We start from the raw sequence: 20232 nt of genomic DNA, 5'->3' as shown, positions 1-20232 counted from the left end.
AATCTGCTTGCACCTCGCTTTCAGGCAATGAATTTCAGATCATAACAACTCATTCAGTCTCCTTGACTAATCTCCAGTTCTTTTGACAATCACCTTAAGGATATCAGGATACTTCTCTTTGATACAATAGATGATCAAATTACTATGGGTCTAACATAAGCGTATTGCAAACAAAAATAATCAGTCTGCCACTGTCAGTCTGTCAATCAAACACAGCAACTTTCAGAACAAAAACAAAAGTGGCTGATGATACGGGAGGCAGTTTTATTCATCAACTCAGACCACTAAAAAAGAAGTTACATTTTAATGTGAGTGCAAATAAAGAGCATTAGGAGAAAGCTCAAATGACAATAAATCCCTCAGTTAGGCTTCAGTCTGTTGGCCAGTAATCGATAGTCCTGATGTGCTTGGTGTCATACTTTGTTTTATAATGCTCCTGTGGAGCATTACATTTCATTATGTTAAAGACACAATAATAAAATATATTGTTCTTGTTGTTGTTATATGAAGCAAGTGTTTTCTGGAGTCAGACATACTACATCACCCAGGCACAGCAAAAAATGGAAAATTCTCTGATTTAAATGACAAAGTGTTGGGTCACCCCTTTTAGAACATGCCATCTGACTATTCAATATTTGTTGCACTCAGTGGACTTGACCCAGAAAAAATCTCTTATTATGTTCAAAGATTCATAGGGTAACCAGTCTCTGGCTGGTTGAAGGGGTGCACTATAATTCATCACAGTAGCCCTTGTGGTTCCAGTACTTTACAATCATTAACTGGATGCCCTGTAAATCATTTCCCCTGCTTCTTGTTCAATTCACTGTTTGTAAGGTGGACTTACTGTGACCGGCGCTATTTTATTCATTTTTGTTTTGCCTGCTATAATATGTTTGATACAGGATCATTTAAAATTTTGAAACTTTAAGGTTTCACTTTGGAGATGGCTCAGAGTTTTAATTCAATGCATTAAACATCTCCCCAGCAATTGGCAACACATGGGCAAAGCTCTCCTTTTCGTGAGTAGAAGGCAGTGCAGGGAGATTGCAGAGAAACCATGTTTTGTAACAGTTTCCATCTGCTTGAAAAATAAGATGTGGCACACGCCTTCGTGTGCTGTTATTGGACGGCAGCCCCCACCATCACAAAAAAGAAAAAATCATCCCTTCTAACTCTTTGCAGAGGTGTAGCAATATGGGCACAAAACCTGTGTTTGTACTTCACTGCAGAACATAGCAAGTGCTGCTCTGCCAGAGATGCCACCGTTCAGATGAACCATTAAAACTAATGCTCTGTCTGCCCTCTCATGTCAATGTAAAAAATCCCACGGCAGTATTTCAAAGAAGAACAGGGGCATTCCATTGTCCTGGCCAAAATCATCTAGCATCACAGAGCAGATTATCTGGTCATTATCTCATTGCTGTTTGTAGAAGATTTGCTGTGATGAATTGCCCCTGCATTTTACGACTGTACAACAATGCCTATTCATCAAAGAACTTAATTGGCTGTCAAGCATACTTATGAAATTGTGAAGTGCTCTATATAAATATAAGCTGTTTCTTCATTTCCAGTGTGGCTCCATTGCACAAGCTCATCTGCCTCTCATCTCTGAATAGTGACAATTTTTATATCCCAGCGAGTTTAGGAAGTTTACAATGTGGCAGAACATAAGTTTCAACATGCTTGTCATCAATTTTGAATCCCAATTTTTTTGTGCAGAAATACAGTGTAGTACTGAATAAGTAGTGTGTGTGAAAAAGACAAGGCTGCATAGGTATGTTGCAAATATTTTCACAAAATTCTCATGAGGTTAATGAACAAATTTGCAAAATATACAATATTTAAAAGAAAGAAAACAAGTCTGATGCTACAAATGCAATCAAAATTTTATCAATTCATTGCTCCTAAGCATGACAAAAAGAATAATACTAAACCGTGACTATTCTAAAATCCCTCCGGGGAGGATTACTGATTCTCTTAATATGCAATAGAGATCATTTGGACGGTGGGCAAAAATAACAGGTGTAATAGCAACTCAATTTTGAAATATAAGAAAGTATTTATTCTCTGAAATTTCTAACAAATTACTGCGTATAGTTTGGGATTGTTAAAGCAATGATCACTGTTCTTGTGCCTTGTAGTATACAACAGTGTTTAAGTTTTTTTGTGCGTTGCACTCATGTCAAAAATACGATTAACATGTATTTCATTATCTTCTATTCAGCCCACCTGTTTCAGGATGACAAAGCTGGAAGCCCTTGTCTTACTCATTGTAATATTCTGCCTACAATCAAAGCTTTCAAAGCTTTTAAAAGTTATTCAACACAGCTTAAATGCACTATTCAGACTAGCAGTCACTGTAACATTACCAAAAAATTGTTCTAAATCCTGAATAGTTTTGAAGCACTTCCATTAGCCAGCAACAAAATAAAACAATCCATAATCATATTCTTTCACATTTGTATTTATTTCAATATCAGAGTAAATGTCCACTTACATCATAACTAAATATTATCATTGCTTTCAACTTTCAATTTGACAATGGCACAAGCTGGTCTATCCAGTTTACATCCATAAAACCATAAGGCCATAAGAAAAAGGAACAGGACTAGACCGTTTAGCCCCTTAAGCCTACTCTACCATTCAATAGGATCATGGCTTATCAAACATACCTCATTCCACTTTCCTGCCCTTTCCCCATAGCCCTTGATTCCCTAACTGATCAAGAACCTATCCATCTCAGTCAAAAATATCCACAAGAAATATGCCTACAATTCTTTGTGCCGAAGAGCTTAAAGACTCACAGCCCTCTGTGAGAAGAAATTCATCCTCATTGCAGTCTTAAATTGGCACTCCTTTATCCTGAGCCAATGCCCTCTGCTCTTAGCCTCTCCTTTAAGTGGTAATATCCTGTTAGCTTCTACCCTGTCAAGTCTGTTAAGAATCCGAAATGTTTCAATAAGATTGCCTCACATTCTTCTAAACTTCAGTGATTGGAGTCCCAAACTGTTTAGCCAGTGGTATTTTTCTTAATTCATTCATGGGATGAGGGCATGAGGCCAGCATTTATTGCGCATCCCTAATTGCTCAGACATCACATGTAGGCCATACCAGTTAAGGATGGCAGTTTCCTCCGCTAAAGGGCATTAGAGAACTAGATGGGACAATGGCTTCATGGTCATCAGTAGTTTTTTAATTCCTGTGTCATTAATGAATTCAAATTCCACCATTTGTTGTGTCAAGGTTCAAACAGAGTGCCCCAGGACATTACCTATGTCTCTAGATTAATAGTTTAATGACGATACCATTAGGCCATTGCCTCTCCTGAGATCATCCCAGTGAACCTTCTCTGAAGTGCCTCCAGTGAAATTATACCTTTCCTCAGCTAAAGGGACCAAAACTGCTCACAGTACTCCTCAGTTCTGAGGAAGGGTCACCAGACCCGAAACGTTAACTCTGTTTTTTCCTTCACAAATGCTGCCAGACCTGCTGAGCTTTTCCAGAAACTTTGTTTTTGTTCTACAGTAACCCAGATCTCAGCAGCACTTGTATAGTTGCAGCAAGACTCCCCTCCTCTTCTACTTCAACACCCTTGAAAAATGGGTCAACATTTCACTAGCCTTCCTGATTACCGGGTGCACATCTGTGCTAGCTTTCTGTGTTTCATACAGAAACATCCCAATCTCTTTGTTTTGCAGCTTTCTGCAGCTTTTCTCCATTTAAATAATACTTTTGTTGTCCCTTCCAAAATGGACAAGTTTGCATATACCGATATTATGCTCCACCTGCCAACTTTTTCCCATCACGTAATCTATCACTATCTCTCTGTAAACTGTTTGTATCCTTCTCGCACCCTGTCTTCCCACCTATTTTTGTACCATCTGCAAATTTGACACCAACACATTTGCTTTTTCTCCCAAGTCATTAATATATATTGTGAATAATTGCAGTCCCAACATCAATCCCTGTTTAATACCACTGGATACAAGACACTAACCTAAAATAAAACCCTTATCTTACCTCACTGTCTTGCCCATTCGCTAATTCTCCATCCATGGCAATATAATACCTTCAACACCATAGTCTGTTATCTTAGGACCTAAACTTTTGTGAAATACCTGTTGAACACCTCTTGGAAGTCAAAACACAACACATACAGTGGTTCCTCTCTATCCACACAGGTTGAGACATCTTCAAAAAGCTAGTAAACTAGTCAGGCTTGATTTCCCTTTCATGAAGCCATGCCGATTCTGTTTGATTAGATGATGATTTTCCAAATGATTTGCTATTACTTCCTTAATTGTTGATTCCAATACTTTTCCAACAAATGCTGTTATACACATTACTATCTGCACAGGTGCATTTTCTAAGGGACCAATGTTCACTTTGACCATTCTTTTCCTTTTCATATATTCAAAGAATCTTTTATTCTCAGTTTTTATATTGCTTGCTGGTCAGGTGTCATAATTTGTTTAAGTTAAGCACGTTTGTTTCTGAGTCACATTTATCACTCTCAAACTAAATATTAAGTTCTACTACAGTATGATCATTAATTCCTTAAGGGGATCTTTTACTCTGAGCTGATTCATTAAACTTGCCTCATCACACATTACCAGATCCAAGATAGCTTCCTCCCTGGTTGGCTCCATGACATATTGCTCTGGGAAACTATCCCTAATATATTCTATGAATTTATTGCCTTAGTTACCCTTTCCAATTCAATTAGACAAATCACCATGAAGATTATGATTTCAATGTGGACTTCACAAGCTTCAAAATCTCCCCTCCCCCCACTGCATCACAAAACCAGCCCAGCTCGACCCCTCCCCCCACTGCATCCCAAAACCAGCCCAGCCTGTCTCTACTTCCCTAACCTGTTCTTCCTCTCACCTATCCCTTCCTCCCACCTCAAGCCGCACCTCCATTTCCTACCTACTAACCTCATCCCACCTTCTTGACCTGTCCGTCTTCCCTGGACTGACCTATCCTCTCCCTACCTCCTCACCTATACTCTCCTCCTGACCTAGCTTCTTTTCTCTCCATCTTCGGTCCGCTCTCCCCCCTATTTATTCCAGTTCCCTTTCCCCATCCCCCTCTCTGATGAAGGGTCTAGGCCTGAAACATCAGCTTTTGTGCTCCTAAGATGCTGCTTGGCCTGCTGTGTTCATCCAGCTTCACACTTTGTTATCTTGGATTCTCCAGCATCTGCAGTTCCCATTATCACTCACCATGAAGATTAAACTTGCCCATAATTATTGCTCTAATCTTTTAAAAATAAGATAAGCAAAATACTTTTACAAACAAATAATTTGAGGTATTTGCCCTGGGTACATGAACTGAATGAGATAAATATTAAAGCTGAATATCAGACAATGAAACTCCTTCTATGATGTAATTTGAAGCAATTGTTCTCCAATTAATTCCATCAAACATTCACTTAACGAACTTCTTTGTTTTTAGTTACCATAAGCCCACAGGTATGAAACACAAATACCTAAATTTACGCAAGTTATTTCAGTCAATAATAATATTTTTTTAAAAAGCTGTTTTCACAATTTTGTTTCTTTTACTTTGGCTAACTCTAGTTCCATTAAATTTACAATTTTGCAATATGATTTCTACTCATCCTTGTCTATGTCTTTAGTGTCACTCAAAATCCAAAGAATAAAAATTTACATCTATGCCTATAACTTCAATGTTTGTTAATATCCTGAATATTTCATCATCAGTATCGAAAACAACGTCTGCAGTATCACTTTCTATTCAATGCTACTCTCTGCATTTTCAGTCTGTGCTGAATTACTATATATTTCATGGTAGACCTAAATAGCTCTGAACCTTAATGATTACCCTACTCAGCTGTTATGTTTCCTGATATTTTTCAAACAATTTAGTTTTGTTGCTCTTCCCATAAGAAGAACACTCAGCGAGTCAAGTGGCATGATAGCTAAGGCAATCATTCTTTAGCAATCACACAGCATATGTTAGGTGGATGTTTTTTTTTTCTATTTTATTGTACCACAATATTCACATACTTCTGACCTATTTCCAAATCATATTCTGTGTTTGACTCATCATTGTGATGAAGACCATTGAATAAAAACTTTTTTTGTGAGACTTTGCCCCTTATTTGCAGCATTGTTCAGAGTGCATGCAGTTACTTTCTGTCAATATCTTGCCTTCTTCCCGCTGCCCTTCATCTTTCTTCCTCCAGTTGCTGCTGGTCATTATCTATCATGGGTTTGCACTTTCAATGTAGCCTCTTCAATTTCTGTGCCTCTGCCTATCACTTACCACTTTCCTTCACCAAGTAGCAGCAGAAAGTATCTCAGGACACAATGTACATGAAACAAATACACTATGAGAAATAAAACCAGATGAAATATGAAGGAAGTGAGGAATTTATGGCGTAAATTTATTGCCTTCAACCTTGAAGTGTCTGCTTAAGGATTTTTAAAAACATTTCTAGATACCTGTGGCAGGAGGGACATTGTTTCAGGGCATAAGTTTCCCTGCTAGGAAGCCAACAAGGTCCATTAGTAGTTAGTGGTGGTTAGTAGTCAACTCTCTTTCGTCATGTCCTTTGATCCAAGCTATCATTTTCTGAAGAAGGGTCTCGACCCAAAACATCAGCTTTCTTGCTCCTATGATGATGTGTTCATCCAGCGCTACACTTTGTTATCTCTTAAAAATAAGCCTGTATGTTAACAAACAGGCCCCAGGATTCACCAGCATCTGCAGTTCCTATTATCTGTGATTATTTTTAAATTCAATCTCAGAAAAATGGGTTGATTGTGCTGAAAGCAGCTTATGTGATGACAGAGCAAAGGACGTAGGGGTGGATAAAGGACATAGAACATAGAACAGAGAACGTAGAACATAGAACAATACAGCGCAGAACAGGCCCTTCGGCCCTCGATGTTGTGCCGACCTGTGAACTAATCTAAGCCCATCGCCCTACACTATCCCATGGAGGAAAGTTTCTGCCCCTAAAATTACTGAGCTTGATATTGAGTCCAGGTGGCTGCAGGATTTCCAAAATGGAAAATGTTCTTTCAGCTTGTGCTGAGCTTCACCGGAGCTCTTCATCAATCCCAAGACAGAGACTTTGGCCAGGATGCTGGTGTTTTGAAATGGCAGGCAACTGGAGGTCAGAGGCATTTTTACAGGCAGAGTGTAGGTGTTCCACAAAGTGGTTGCCTTATATGTATTTTGTCTCCCCTAGGTAGAAGAGATCACATCGTAAGCAGCGAATACAGAGGACAAGATTGAGTGATATGCAGGTAAGTCACCTTTCAACTGGAAGGTGCATCCGGGTCCTTCGATAGTGAGGAGGGATGATGTGGAGATGCCAGTGTTGGACTAGGTTGGACAAAGTTATAATTTATATGACACCAGGTTAAGAGGGATTCCACCTTCTGTGATTGTACAGGAAGGTGCCGTGTTGGTGTGGGAAGCTGTTGGGAGTGAAGGAGAATTGGACCAAGAGGCCCCTGCAAAATACTGACAAGAGAGGAGAGAGGAATATGCATCTTGTTGTGGCATCCCATTAGAGGTGCCAGATTTGAGGGCTTAGGATTCTTTGTAAGTGAATGCTGGTGGGATGAGAAGTGAGGACCAGGGGCCCTCTCATTCTTGGGAAGGCAAGAGAAAGGGTGACAGTAGAATTGCGGGAGATGGATCAGACACTGCTCAGGGCTCTGTCAACGATGGCGTCGGAGAATTCTCTAATGAGAAAGAAGGTGTGCAAGGTGGCTTCATCAGAACAGATGCGACACAAATGGAGGAACTGGGAGAATGGATTAGAGTATTTACAGGAAACAAGGTGTGAGGATGTAGATTAGATTAAATTAGATTAGATTAGATTCCCTACAGTGTGGAAACAGGTCCTTCGGCCCAACAAGTCCACACCGCCCCTTGAAGCATCCTACCCAGACCCACCCCCTATAACCCACGCACCCCTGAACACTACGGGCAATTTAGCATGTCCAGTCCACCAAGCCTGCACATCTCTGGACAGAGGGAGGAAACCGGAGCACCCGGAGGAAACCCACGCAGACACAGGGAGAATGTGCAAACTCCACACAGACAATCGCCCGAGTTGGGAATCGAACCAGGGTCCCTGGCGCTGTGAGGCTGCAGTACTAACCACTGAGCCACCGAGCTGCCCCTAAGTGTACAGTTGAAGTAACTGTGGGAGTTGGTAGGTTTGTAGCGGAAATTGGTAGCAGCCTATCCCCAGAAACAAAGGTTTTGGAGGAAGGGAAGGCAAGAGTCAGATTTGGACAGGTGAGGGTGAGTGAAGGTGGAAATTGTAAGTGATATCGATAAAATGTTTCCATTTCAGGGCAAGTGGTGGAGCAGCACCAATGATGTCATTGATGTACCAGAGAAAGAGTTGTGATTTAGGACAGAATAGGATTGGAACAAAGAATGTTCCATGTACCCCACAAAGACATAGGCAGAAGTGAAGCCTATGCAGGTACCTTTGGCAGCACTTTAGATCAGAAGAAGATGAGAGAAGTTAAAGAAGTTGTTCAAAGTGAGGATGAGCTCTGTCAGGCAGGGGATGTGGTGCTGGATGGGGACAGTTCAGATCTTGGTTGTGCTGACTTCCATACTTGAGCATATTTTGCCAAAATTGATACCCCTCTCTACTTGGCTATATCAACACCTGCAAGGTGCATCTTCCTCAGGCTATCACAGAACATTCCGAAGCAGCAAACTCTACAATCTGAGGTAGCATGGGTACGAGCAGATAAGAACACCTACTCCAGTGAAGTGGAACTCTATTGATAGTCCTTCATCGTTGCAGGGTCAAAATCCTGGAGCTCCTTTCCTAACAGGACTTTGCGTGTATCTAGGCACCATGGACTCTAGTGGTTCAACAATGCTGCTACCTCAGTGTAATTAGTGACGGGCAATAAACAGTGGCCTCATCAGCAATGTTCCCTTCCCAGAAATGAATTAAAGAATAAATCAGCCCTTATGTAACATGCAGGGAGTTTCCCCCTCTACTCATCAAAGTCGTGAGTAATGGAGCAGCTGACCTATAATGATTTGTGTCAGTATTGGTTTTCTAGAATTCTACAGATCATAAAAGTAAGGATTTTTTTTATAATAAATCTTTCAAATCTCACCATAAGTCTTCCTGAGTAATTTATCATTCCATGAAACCATTGGAGTTCCTGTTTAACAGAGGTTCCTTTTCAATCTGTCCATCTCTGCCCTGATTTTACTTCAGATAGGAAATCTCAAGCCTCCTTGGTCCAAGAAAACAATGCTATTCTTGAGTTTTGCAAAATTTGGTTTAATCATTAGCAATACATGGAAAACATGGTCATAACTTACAAATTTTATTTTGTGTTGAGCTACAATGTTACAATAATAACAGCCATTGCTAACACTTAGAAATGACTTTGCAATGAAATTCTTCCTTAGATGGCACTGTATCATTAGACAATTTTCTACCACAGAACAATAGGTTTATCTGGAGTAATTTCAGCAACTTTAGAAAGTTGAATGTTTCACAGCCAAGGGACAGAAATTCAAGATCATTACATTTGTTTCATTGCCTTCTGTTCTTGTAACTTTAGCCGAAAGTAATAGTGCTGCTCGTGGAGAGTTTGAAATTTTATTTGAATATGGGCTACAGGATGATCTGTTTGTCATAATGACAGAGACATTAGCACATCAACACCCATGGTGAACCCTGACATCTGCATTTCCATGTTGGCAAATCAGGGTCATGTGGTAATTTTAGTTTCATTTTCAGGATCATGGAAAGGGACGGAGTGCTTGGAGGAAGGAATTAGGGATAGGTCAAATAGGCCATGGCGTTATAGAGACTGCAAGATGGGAAGAGGTAAGACTATAAGGAACACTGAAAAATGCTCTAATATCTGCGATTATTGAAAACATAGACTCCTGAAAGAAAGTATGCTGTTAAGGTGGATGGTTGAAATCACAGAGTGTATTTTTGAGGAATTTTGATTACTGAAAAATGATCCTAAGATCTCAGAATTTTCTGGAGTGGAAGTTGTGAAAACGATCCTGGGGTTCCACTGGGCTTGGGGGGGAGACTTGAATGATTTGGAGTTGGCTGGGAGCAGGTTATATGATGGACAGCTAGCTGTAACACCCTCACAAAGTCAGGAGAACTCAGGGAAATTAGTGTCTTTTGAAACTCAGAACCAGATTTCCTGCGTTACAGCTTGTCAATATCTTCACCATCACTTTCCTATTAGCTACTTCCCGCTTCTTAAATTCTTGTCTTATATTGTTAAACTAATAAACAGAACATAATGGGCTGGACCAATGCATTTTCCACATTTACATTTGGTGTGGACCAGAAATATATCATTAGAGATTTCGCTGATTTATTCCATTTTTGTTAAGCGTAAATTTCCATAAACAAAACAGATTAACCTAATAAAGATTTCAAAGTTCTACATTTTGGAGACCTTATTAAAAAAATGCCTTAAGCATGAAATGGCACAGAACAGCTATTTTAGCAGAATAAAAAAAATGCATTTTTTTCATAGTCATTGAAAAACCCGTGATACCAACTTTACTATTTCAATGAGATGCCTCCCAAAATAACACAATCTGAATATTGTTGAAGTGGGAATATGTTGTCACTCTAAATGTTGCTTATGAGTTTTGCAATATTAATTGAGGCTGTACTCTATTACATTTTTAATTTGCTGCAATATCAATGCTATAATAATGTTTCCCCTCTCTCTGTTATAAAATTATCGTGTTCCTGTGCAATCCCTAAGTTAATTCCATTTACTTTGATACAACTAAATGCCAGGTTTAGATCATCAGATGGCCGTGTAAGCCAGAATTATCAAGCTTCATTGAACGCATGATGATCTGGCAGTTTTTTTAAAGTGACCAAAAATTCTTATACCCTAATTAAAGTTTGGATGAAATAAAAGACACAAAATTTATGTTTCACAGCTATCATATTAAATTATCCTTTGACCTACCACATTTGTTCCTTATTGTTTTATTAAAGATTTTTGTGCAAAAACAACAATTTCCAAACTCATTTCCATCTTTAGGGACAGGGGCAACAGATATATGGGAACACCACCACCTGTGAGTTCCTCTCCTTTACAAAGTGGGTTATAGGTTAAGGGTGATGGTGGTGTGGAGTCTGAAAATACTGGTAATATCTAACTATTGAGACACCATTCCTGGGCCTTGAACTACCCTGACTCTACAAAAGGGTAATGTGCAGATGGGAAGACAGCCAATATGATGCAGATGACCATGATGCTGTGAAGGTGAAAGAGAGATTGGGTACTGAGCACATGGGTATTTTAGGGAATTATCACCCTCCAGGTATTGTAGAGGCGGAGGAGCTGGGGAGCAATCATAACAGGAAAGCCAGCTGAAAACAAGAAAATATTTAGCTGGAAATGGGGAGGGTAGAACTGGTGGTCGGAGGTGTATTTGTTTTAATGCAAGGAGTATGATAGGTGAGGCAGATGATCTTAGGGTTTGTATTAATGTATACAACTATGGTGTTGTAGCTAATATAGAGACTTGGTTGAGATAGGACCACGACTGGCAGTTTAACATTCTGGGTTTTAGGTGTTTCAGGTGAGATAGAGAGGATGTAAAAGAGGTGGGGGAAACTACATTACTGATAAGGGGACATATCTGGCTGGACTAACGAAGCACCCTTTGGAATGCTCATCCAACGAGGCCAAATGGGAGCAGCTCAGGAATGGGAAGGGTGCAGTCATTTTGATGGGATTTTACGCCAGCCCTCCCATCAGTCAGTGTGTGACAGAGGAACAAATATGTCGACAGATGTTGGCAAAATGTAAAAACAACAGTGTTGTTTCGGTGAGTGATTTTAACTTGACCTATATTGCCTGGGAATCACTTGTTAGGTGTGTCCAGGATGGTTTATTGAAAGAAAATGTCAATAATCAAACGCGGGAAGCAGCCATACTAAACCTGGTATTGGGGAATGAGCCCAGCCAGGTGACTGAAGTTGCAGTGGTGTGTATTTCAGGAACTGTGATCATAATTCTGTAACTTTTAATTTCCATGGATAAGGAAAAGAACAGTCCTTGGGTGAAAGTAATAAATTAGGAGAAGGCTAACTATCATAATATTAGGCAAGAAACTGAGAAATTAGATTGGTATTGACTGTTTGAGAGCAACTCCACATCGAGCATGTGGAATTCTTTTAAAGGCCAATTTATTAGAGTTGAGGATCAGCATATTACTGTGAAAATGAAGTATTAGACTAGTAAGATTTGGGAATCTTGGATAACAAGAGAAATTGAATAAAAACCAAAAGAACTGCAGATGCTGTAAATCAGGAAGAAAACGAAGTTGGTGGAAAAGCTCAGCAGGTCTGGCAGCATCTGTGGAGGAGAAAACAGAGTTTACATTCTGGGTCTGGGACCATTCGTCCGAAATTGAAAGTTCTGAGGAAGGGTCACGGGACCTGAAACGTTAACTCTGTTTTCTCCTCCACAGATGCTGCCAGACATGTTGAGATTTTCCACCAACTTTGTTTATTGTTGTTGTTGAAGATAAATTGAAGGTTTAGTCAACAAGATAAATGAATCACTGAGATATTGAGGAAACTGAAGGTAGAGAAAGCCCTTGAAGGGTATAAAGAAAGCAGGAAAGAACTCAAACATGGCATTCCGATGGCTAAAAGAGGCTATGAAATGTCTTTAGCAAAGAGGATTCAGGAAAATCCACAGCATTTGATATATATATAGAAAGGGAACAAGAAAGTAGGTAGTGGAACGATAGGTCCACTCAAGGCCAAAGGAGGGAATTTATGATTGGAGCTACAGGAAATGGTCCTTAAATACTTTGCATCGATATTCTCAAAGGAAAAGGACATGGTGGATGGTGAGTCTCAGGAGAGATAGGTTGATAGTCTAGGATATGTCAATCGAAAAAAGGAATTGGTGTTGGGTGTTTTAAAAAGCATTAGGGTAGACAAGTCCCCAGGGCCTGATGGGATTGATCCCAGAATATTGAGGGAGCTAGGTGAGGAAATTGCTGGAGCCCTGTACAAAATCTTTGCTTTCTCTTTAGTCAGAGAAATCCAGAGGACTGGAGAACAGGCAACATTTTTTATTAACTTAAGAAGGACAACAGGGAAAATTCAGGAAATTACAGGCCAGTGAGCCTGTGTCCGTGGCAGGGAAATTATTGGAGAAAATACTTAGGGATAGGATTTATTCACATTTGGAAAAATATGGACTTATTATTGATAGGCAGCATGGCTTTGTGCAGGGAATGTTGTATCTCACAAACTTGATTGAGTTTTTTTGAGAAAGTGCGCAAGGTGATTAATGAGGGCAGAGCAGTAAATGTTGCCTATAGGAACTTTAGCAGGGCCTTTGCCAAAGTCCCTCATGGGAGGCTGATACACAAGGTGAAGTCACATGGGATAAGCTAGTATGATGGATGCAAAACTGGCTTGGTCACAGAAGACAGAACGTGATGGTGGAAGAAGGGTAAATTCTGACTGGAAATCGAAGGCCAGTGGTGTTCTGCAGGGATCAATCCTGGGATCCCTGTTGTTTGTAACACGTATAATTGATTTGGAGGAGGATGTATGTGGCCTGATTAGTAAGTTATGGAGGACACAAAGATTGGAGGAGCTGCGGATAATGAGGAGGATTGCCAGAGGATGTAGCGGGGTATAGATAGGCTGGAGATTTCGAGTGGAGAAATGGCAGATGGAGTTTAATCTAGAAAATGTGAAGTGATGCATTTTGGAGGGTCTAATATAGGAGGGAAGTAGAGAGCAAATGACATAGCCCTTAATAATATCAACATACAAGAGAATTTTGGTGTTAAAGGCCCCAGTTCCCTGAATGTGGCAACATAAGTGAGTAAGGTGATCAAAAAGGAGCAGGGCATGTTTGCCTTCAGCGGTTAGCGCATACAGTATAAAAGTTGGTAAGTCATATCGCAGCTGTGTAGAACTTTAGTTAGACCACATTTGGAATACCAGGGTGGCATGGTGGCTCAGAGATTAGCACTGCTGCCTCACAGCACCAAAGATTGGGTTCAATTCACCTTCGGGTGACTATCTGTGTGGAGTTTGCATGTTCTGCATGGATTTCCTTTGGATGCTCAGGTTTTCTCCCACAGTCCAAAGATAAGTATGTTAAATAGATTGGCCATGCTAAATTGCCCAGAGATGTGTAAGCTAAGTGGGCAGGTCATGCAGGATTACAGGGTCTGGGTTGGATGATCTTTGGAAGGTCAGTGTGGAGCTGATGGGCCTAATGGCCTGCTCCCACACCATAGGGACACTATTATATGGACATGGTACCGAGTTAATGAAACAAATTGGGATGACAGCGCAAGAAAACTCTCTAGGCCTCAAGGAGGGAAACTCTCCATTAGACTTGATAGAAGTGACATTTAGCCAATTTTTGGAAAGATTGATCCTGAAGCTCCTCATCAGATGACATTGGAAGAATTGTCAATGAATTATTTTGCTCCTGAGAACAGAATGCAACAAGGTTGAATTTCATAGCTGTCCCGTAACATGAACAAAGTAAAATAACTGAGGAGAATTCACATTTTTTGAAATAATACATATATTTTCTTTCTATGTATCTTATAGTATATGCGTTTGAGTAAAAATTCTCCAGTAGCAGCAACATACATTGAAAATTCATCTCCTTCGGTCTTCAGATCCCCTGTCCTCCCCTATATATTAGTGAGGAAGCTTCAGCTGCTGGATAGCTTGCTTCTGTTCCTTGTTCATATCTTTGCATGGTGCTGTTTGAAAAATGTTTTTTTTAGTTTTATTTTCTCTTAAATCTTTTGCAGATGCATAATAGATACAGTCAGAAAGATCTTTCACCAAACACCCCACTAAAAGCTGTTGGGTTCATGTAAAGTATGTCATTATTGTTGGGTTAGTTTATTCGTATTTTAGATCAACCAAATGTTTTGATCTGACTTGGATAGTAAAAACCCCACCCCATCAAATATTTTATTACCACAGCAGGTGTCCCATTGTCAGGCTCAAAAGTCGGGTTGACCCTGCATTGTTGGGCTGCAGCTCATCAGCAGCAGGAAATCAGAGCGCTGGTAGTCCAACAGTCTCAACAATGCGACCAAGAGTGATGGTCACCTTTGGGACAGCACCTGGAAGAAAAGAATGACAAGGCAGGAACATACTCTCCCCATGAGGTGAGCAAGGTCTGGGAATGTCAGGCAGGCTTCAAGATACTGTAGACTTTACTAACTGCCTTCTCCACCTATCACCTTCAATGATGTGTACACATGTACAGCCAGGTCTCTCCAGCTGTCATGCCTTATTTTATATTGTTTCTCCCTCTTCTTGTTACCAAAATGGATCAGGTAATGCCTCTCCAATTTGTTGAGGTAGTTGATTTATTCTTTGGTTTTGTTTCACGTTTTCCTGCAAGTATACCCTTCTGAGTGTAAACACCAAATGAGAAACAAATACAAAATGATTAGTATCGACAAGTTCTTTGGCAACAGACTGACAAACTTGTGTTGATTTTCCTCTACATTTTGTTCCTATTTCCCTTTTTGTCTAAGCGAGAAATTCACCAACTACTCTTCAAATTAAAACAAAGGAAACTTTGGACTCAGGTACTTGTTGATGATTATATGATTTTTTTTGAAGTCAAACTGTTAGTGCCATCTTATGGACAAAAAGAGAACAGCAATCAATAAGGTAAAAATCAATGATGTGCCAAATGTAAGTTTCGCACTTTGGTTCAACTGATTTATCAAGTCACGGTTTATCATTGCAGAATTATGAGGTGGAATGTATATTGCAACTTCCAGTTTAAACAGTGATTTCTGAAATACTTGCATGTTAAATAAACTGTTAAGTTTGATTAATTGTTTGGTGAATGAATACCTTAGCATTCTGTTTGATTTCTGACTTCCAAACTATCTGAGCATTCATCCAAATTATTTTGATATCCTAGGATAACTTTCAACTTGCAAAAGGCTGAAAAATTAATTACTGATGAGAAATGACACACTTTGTCAAAGTTCTTTGTCTTTGCACTCATCAGGACAATTTATAACTGTTGTTTTCCCTTTATTTTCATAATTCTTATGAATTGTCCTGATGAAAGTAAAAATTTCTTTGACAAAATCTGTCTTTTTCCAGCAGTGCATAAATCCTGTCCTACCAAATGACTATCAATGTTATTGAATTAATACACTTCAATTAAATCTGGATAAATTTATCTATATGCATCTCACTTAGTCATTGTGGCTGCTGCCACATGTTTTCTCAATTTTGTAAATCAAAGTAGTTGTTCTTTGTCTTGTATTTAAAGAAAATAAACAAGTTTTATTGAATAAGAAACAATTGGCAGTGTGCTTAATTTGTAATCTGTTTGTTCATTGACTCATAAATCTGTGATGTACTGGGTCCATTCGACATATTGCAATGAGGAAATGAACCAGCATTTAGGTAGCACCAGTCTCACCTCCAGGCTTTTAAAAGTCTCAAAGTCAATGTAATTACTGTTATGTAGGAAAATCTCACAAACCGCAGTGATATAATAGAGAGAAAGGTAGTACGATTCACAACACAAAAGGAGATCCTTTAGCTCTTTGTCACTGTGCCAGATGAAAAAGAGCTGGCCAGTCTACACCCACCTTCCAGCTTTTGATCCTCAGCATCAAAGGACAAGCTGAAACATTTTTATTATGGCAGCTGAGATGTAAATGTTGATCAGTAGACTGGAGAACTCCCTGCTCTTCTTCAAATATCACTATTGGATCCCTTACATGCATCTAAGAGGGCAATTGTGACTTTGATTTAACAGCTCATTCGAAGCATGGCACTTCTGACAGTACAAAACCACCGCTACAATGGATTGTCAGTTGAGATTGCAAACTCATCTGGATGTGTAGGTTAAATTGATGATTTCAAGACTCAAAAGTGAGATGCCAACCACCTAGCCATTCCTCCATTCATTGTTCCATGTTCCATTTAATTAAGTCCCCAGTGTCGAGAATATGTAGTGGTGGCATTCAGCTTCTTTTAGGTTTTGTTTTCTCTTTGTCTTGTCAAGAAATCTTCACATTGTTCATTTTAAATTCCTTCATTCAGGTTCTTCAACGCGTTCACAAAATATTTACATATGTGGCAAGCACAGGAAGAGCATGGTTAAACTGCATTAGAATAAATCAATATCGAGTGAGCTGAAGGAACTTCCTTCTTTTATTTGAGGACTATTTTTCCCCCAAGTGTATACAGGAGAAGCATAAGCTTGTCACTTTATTGAAATTAAATCATTTTATTCGATTACCTAAACAAATCTGACATTTGTTTGATTTTTGCATATAATCCTTTTACAAATCTAAATACAACTAAATTAATACACCTAATTCTGCTTAACATCATCATGCCATGAATATTTCACATTATTTTTCTAATCTTATTCCTGTCATTGATGCTGTTTTCTTACTTTTGTGTATTACAGGTAGTTGATAAATACCAGAACTGTTTATCCTGTTTGAATCTGCAGAATTCAGCAAAATGAACAGCTCACTATTATATAATTGGAAGTAAATTCAAAATATCAGAAATCTGCAATAGACTAGTAGGTATTTGTCAAAGAAAGACAAGTTAATGGATTAAATATTACCATCGTCGGTGCGGTAACTGATTGCCACTGACATCAAAGGAAGATGTCAGCTAAGGCTAGCAATCTTTCACATTTTAATATCCTCACAACAAATCAGAAAGTTAAAAGCATTCTAGCGAGTTTAAAAGCGTTCTGTTATTCTCTTTAAACCATATTATCAATGGGATTGTGATTTTTCCACAGCCTGTTCACAAAGAAAGTAACTTATACAGAGCACAAAAAAAACAATTCAGCTTAACCAGTCTACTCTGGTGTTTATTCTCCATTTGAGCACCCACTCATCTTTCTCTATAAATATATCACTGTAATCTTCCCCTCCCTTCTGCCTCATTTGCTTGTCTCATTTTGTTCTTAAATGCATTAATATTATTTGCTTCATGAACTCCTTATGGTAGCACAATCCATTCTTTGGAGAAGAAGTTTCTTCTGAATTCTTCAGAGATAATGGGAGCTGCAGATGCTGGATAATCCAAGATATCAAAATGTGAAGCTGGATGAACACAGCAGGCCAAGCAGCATCTCAGGAGCACAAAAGCTGACGTTTCGGGCCTAGGCCCTTCATCAGAGATGATGAAGAGCTTCACACTTCGTTATAATCAATTGCTTTAGTTGGAATCTGTACTTGATATCCACAACTTTGCTGGGGAACCTTAACCTTTATTTGGGGCAGTGATCATTTTAACTATTGGCTTATAAATTCTGTGCTCACAATCAAACAGCATCTATATTTAAAAACTAAAAGAACTGTAGATGCTGGAAATCAGAAACAAAAACAGAAATTGTTGAAAACATCTGTGGAAAGAAATTAGAGTTAACATTTCAGGTCCAGTGGGAAAGGAGGAAGTTCTGAGGAAGTGTCAATGGATCGAAAGCGTTGACACAGAATTCAATCCACAGGCTCTGCTAAACCAGCTGAGGCTTTCCAGCAATTTCTATTTTCGCACCTTTATTTTTCCAACTTACAAAAGGCCCAAGTTATGCTGCCTAGCGCCCCAGCATTAGCTTTGGGAATCTTCTCATAATGGTACTTCCAATGAAGACCCTTGTTGTTCATCTCCACACCTTTTCAATCAGATTAATATTTTTAAGACCAGGAGAGGAACAGTAGTTTGCTGAAAAGGTTCTGTTCTTTTGTATAAAACACCTCCACGTATCTATTTTCTCAATGTGGAAATTGAAACAAGATGGAGAAATATTAAGTATAAATGTAGTGGACGGTCATGTGATAATGAATTCAGAAAAATTGTAGGCCCGGCAAACCCATATGAGAACACATTATTACAAAGGAGTTTCAACCCACAAATCTTTTGTTCCCTTCTCTTTCTAGTAATGCATTCAAATATTTCTTATACTGTCTGCTTTCTCCTAAATATTATCTTTCCTGTTGAAAAACATTCCTTCTTTTGATATTCTGAGCTTTTCACTGATGTTATTTAACGTGAATTTAAAACAGCAAATAATCTCTTAATTCAATTTTGTCACATATCTTCAATACCTGCAAAATTTAAAGTGGACAACTTCAAAATCTTTTGTATAAAGGTTTCAAATCCAACTTGTTTAACCTTTCTTCATAGTCAAATTTCTGACACACAGAACGATTTGTGACGCTCATCTTTATAATTTCTCGTGAGCAACATTTCTAAAATTACCATTCAGTGGCCATTGCTGCATAGAAGTCTCAAGGTGGGGGGCTACATAACTCCAAATAGAAAAACAATGGGATATCATTAGATTTGTACTTTATTTATCTGCTGATAAAGTTAGTAACTTGTTGGGCTGTCTCAGTGCAGCTAACCATTACAGTTTGATATCATTGATTTTATTACCGTACTCCTTAGTAACTTTCATGATCTACATTGTTTACACTTCTTTCCTTCACAAAATATTTTTCAACTGTCCACATGTAGTGCATTTGCAGTGTTACTTGGAAGATACGATAATTGCTATGATTATCCATTTATAGACTTAATTAAATGGATTTGTTAGTCACCATTAAATCATAAGAATCTCTACATTAAATGCAGTTTCACTATTTTTAGTCTTTTAGTTGCCATCCTCTTTGATATTCATGTTTTCAAGCAGCCTGCGCAAGGTACTGTCAATTTGCCAGTATTTTATCTTCTTGTAGGTGTACGCTATTATTTGTAAGCTATCAAGCTCTGACACCTGAAAATCTGATACCTAACCTGAAAATGTTTGCAGCCACTTCAGGCAAAGGCAGATGTGAAATAGCAATTTAATAAATTGTCCATTTAAGTGTCTTCAGATTTCAGTTTCCCATTCTCAATTTCAGTGGGCCAATACTTCCTTCCACCTTTTGTTTACTGCTTTTACATTTTGAAAACCTTCTGTTGGTGTCATGCGAACTACTCTCAGCAATCACATTCTTTCAATCTTACAGCTTCTCTTATTACATTTTTTACATGGCTGTATAGTTTACCCAATTCTCATTCTGGATTCTTTGTATATTTTGAAAGATTTCTTCCTTTTGTTGGTATTGCTGTTAAAAGGCAGATAAATTCCAAGGAGAGTGTTTTTTTTATTTAACATAGTGTTCTCTGTTATAGAAAAA

The 20232-nt window shown here is 38.8% G+C and overlaps 1 long non-coding RNA gene across 2 annotated transcripts in view; it reads right to left on the bottom strand.

Annotated features, from left to right (window-relative positions):
- The window catches only part of LOC132210576 (uncharacterized), a 114208-nt gene that overhangs the window by 45389 nt on the left and 48587 nt on the right, over positions 1–20232 (bottom strand). Inside the window, exon 3 of one of the 2 annotated variants that reach the window (XR_009446720.1) lies at positions 14144–14790. The exons of the other annotated variant lie outside the window; for it this stretch is intronic. This is a non-coding gene — a long non-coding RNA (uncharacterized LOC132210576). Of the gene's footprint in view, positions 1–14143; positions 14791–20232 lie in introns of those variants that run through there. 2 annotated transcript variants of the gene reach the window in all.

This window comes from Stegostoma tigrinum, chromosome 1, assembly GCF_030684315.1.
Source record: "Stegostoma tigrinum isolate sSteTig4 chromosome 1, sSteTig4.hap1, whole genome shotgun sequence".
Taxonomy (NCBI): domain Eukaryota; kingdom Metazoa; phylum Chordata; class Chondrichthyes; order Orectolobiformes; family Stegostomatidae; genus Stegostoma; species Stegostoma tigrinum.
The sequence above is the reverse complement of the archived record's forward strand: the minus strand, read 5'-3'. Positions and strand labels throughout refer to the sequence as shown.